Below are 3,159 nucleotides of genomic sequence, written 5' to 3'. Positions count from 1 at the left end.
ATGTAATGAACCTTAGACTAATATATCTACGAATTTAGTAAAATTGCTCATTTTATTGAATGAATCAAAACAGATGATGCAACCCATGTTGATGATTTATTCTTTAGAGAAGTAGTAAAACTACATGGAAAATATTGTGGGTAAATTGAGTACCAAATTGTTGTTTTTAACTACATGTCATCCTTAGAATAATGGACAAACTGAGGTGGTTAATAGAATATTAAGAGCGTTGCTTAGGGATATTATTTCTAAGAATATTAAGTCTTAGGACGAATGTTCGTGATTTGTAGGGTTGCTGACTTATTATTTAGAGAAGTAGTAAATTACATGGAATCACTAGAATTATTCTTAATGACAGGGATGATAAATTTTTAAGCCACGTTTGGAGGTGGGGTAAATTGGATACCAAAATGTTGTTTTTAACTACATGTCATCCTAAGAATGATGGACAAACCGAGAGGGTTAATAGAACATTAAGAGTGCTGCTTCAGGCTATATTTCTAAGAATATTAAGTCTTGAGGAATGTTTGTCATTGGTAGAGTTTGCATATGATAGAATAATTCATAGTACCACTCATTTCTCTCGTTTTGAAGTTGTTTATGGATTTAATCCATTTATGCCTCTTGTTTTGCTATCTTATTCCTTCTAATATTCTTTTTAAGTGAAGCAGCTACAAGAAAGGAAGATTGGATCAAAACCTTGCACAAAAAGGTGAAGAAGAAAACTTAGAAACAAAATTTCAAAGCTCCTTCAAGAATTAACAAAGAACGAAAGGAACTCATTTTTTAATCCAGTAATTGAGTTTGGATACATTTTCGGAAAGAGTGATTCCCATGTCAAAGAAAGACATGGTTACATCCAAGAGGGGAGGACCCTTACCAAGTTCTTGAAATAATTAATAACAATTTTTGTAATTAATTGCCAAAGTTCTTGAAATAATTAATTACCAAATCTTCCTTTAGTTCTCTCTCCGCGAACACATGAGTGGGGCTATCAGATCGTTCATCTTGCTAGTAAATTTTGATGTAGTGTATCTCAACTAAGTGAGGAAAATAGGAGGCCCTCCTTATCCTCCTACTCATGATACATAAAAGAGGGAGAGGGGCATTGTCGCACACCGCATGATGGGAGATAATGGTCACTTTTGGGAATGAATCTTAGCAACTTATTTACCATGATATTCAATTGATCCTAGGTATATTCGTGGAACATGGTTTATAAATGAATATAGGCTTATACATTATATGATGGAGTAGCATCACAACTCATTAGTTTTAACTTAGGTACACATTAAATGGCAACCTAATGTGATCCCATGGGCGTAAAAACTTCCTAGCAACTTGATGAACCCCTTTCAAGGTCGTGTATAAAGTTTCACGTTACTTAGGTGTCTTAAAATTCGTAAAACGAGGTTATTTTGGGCGAAAGGGCATTATAGTTATTTTACACCTCTCGGTTTACCATCTTAGGCATACTCAATTGCTACTAATTTTCTTACGTAACTTTAGCACACAATAATATGCCAAGTATTAAAATTTCATAAGTAGCAGAGCTGATTGAGGGGGTTAATTTAATGTTACTTAATTTTTTAGCAAAACGAATGGTTTAGACCCTTAACTCACCGTTTGTAATATTTTTCTTTCATATACTATTAATTCATACTTGACTTAGGATATATGTTGAAATCTAAGCAATTCCCACAAGTATTTCTTAAGAAAACTCCAAGATATTTACTTACCTCTTGTCTGGTATTCGGAGCCTCGTTTCTTGAGCTTCTTGTATTTGATTTTCTCCAAATTTTCTTTGCAACTTCCTTAGTGAGTCAAGTTTTGGCCGCGGGTTGCAAATTGCTCACCAACCAAAAGGAATGATGGGTCGTGGGTTGGATGTAGTGATGGGTTGCCCGAGTTTGAACCAAATCCGACCCAATCCTATCGTCTTCTTCGCCTTATTCACGCGTCTTTCCATTTGCCTTTCTCTTTCTTCTCAAGACCTTTTGACTCCATTTTTTTTGTTGCTCCTCCGTTTAGATCTCAACTATGGTGAGTTCCTATTGGCTTGCCTTACCCTCCCACGACGTTGTAGTGTCTTGTACGTACCTACATAATGCGACTATCTTTATACCTTAGTTTAAAAAAATTGTGAGTTTGCCGACAGTGAAGAAAAACACAAGAGACGACGTGAATGCGAGTATCTTACGGTGAGTATGCTCGGAGTTATTGGCTAAAAAAGAATTGTAAAATAATTGGGCAAAGAAAATACTTCTTTCACTATTTTTCTAACCTATTTATGATGGCACCGCTACAAAAGAATGATAGAATAATTGTACACATAATCTAATATATTAATTGATTTTAATGTGTTGAAACCCTATCAAATACAAAACAGAAAAAACGATGACACACCAGTCGTTTTTAAACTTTTGAAAGTATATGAAGATACTATTTATTTTTTAAAGTTAAAGAGATTTATTTCACACAAATCATGGTGGTCCCATGGTCTAGTGGTTAGGACATTAGACTCTGAATCTAATAACCCGAGTTCAAATCTCGGTGGGACCTAATTTTATTGTTTGTGAATAGTAACTTAACACAAATAAATTAAATTAATTGATTTTAAAGTGTTGAAATCATATTAAATACAAAGAAGAACGAAATCAAAATATAGAAGATCCCAAATGTAGCAATAACAACCAATTTATGAAATATATGAGCCTTGTAATAGTGAAATGTGCATATCTGAGCCTTGCATATCTGAGCCTTGTAGTAGTGAAATGTGCATATCTTGCTTAGGATGCAAGGGACAACCACCCCTTCAATTCAAATGTAGCAATAAAATAATTTTTTATATTTAATAACACATAAAAAAAATAATGTCAACCTATGGTATTTGGTCTAGTGGTATGATTCTTTTCATAAGGAAAATTTTTATTCAATAGCAAGACATCAAGTAAGAACCCGTAATTGTGCCTTCATTAGTAAATATTTAGTAGGGTTAATTTGAGCTAGTTGAACAAATTACTAACTTATATGGTTACATTAGGAGAATTGTTAGTAGATTTAGTAGAACAAGTTAAACCTTAGGAGAATTGTTAGTAGAGTTAGAATAAGTTACTAACTTATGGAGTAACTATAGGAGAATTGGTAGTAGTTGAGAAA

The 3,159-nt window shown here is 33.5% G+C and overlaps 1 non-coding gene across 1 annotated transcript; it reads left to right on the top strand.

The window, feature by feature from the left end:
- Positions 1-2,490: 2,490 nt before the first annotated feature.
- On the top strand, positions 2,491-2,562 carry TRNAQ-CUG. Its single transcript has one exon. It is a non-coding gene; the product is annotated as a tRNA-Gln (tRNA).
- The last annotated feature ends 597 nt before the right edge of the window (positions 2,563-3,159 follow it).

This window comes from Cucurbita pepo, unplaced genomic scaffold (genome assembly GCF_002806865.2).
Source record: "Cucurbita pepo subsp. pepo cultivar mu-cu-16 unplaced genomic scaffold, ASM280686v2 Cp4.1_scaffold000123, whole genome shotgun sequence".
Taxonomy (NCBI): domain Eukaryota; kingdom Viridiplantae; phylum Streptophyta; class Magnoliopsida; order Cucurbitales; family Cucurbitaceae; genus Cucurbita; species Cucurbita pepo.
The sequence above is the reverse complement of the archived record's forward strand: the minus strand, read 5'-3'. Positions and strand labels throughout refer to the sequence as shown.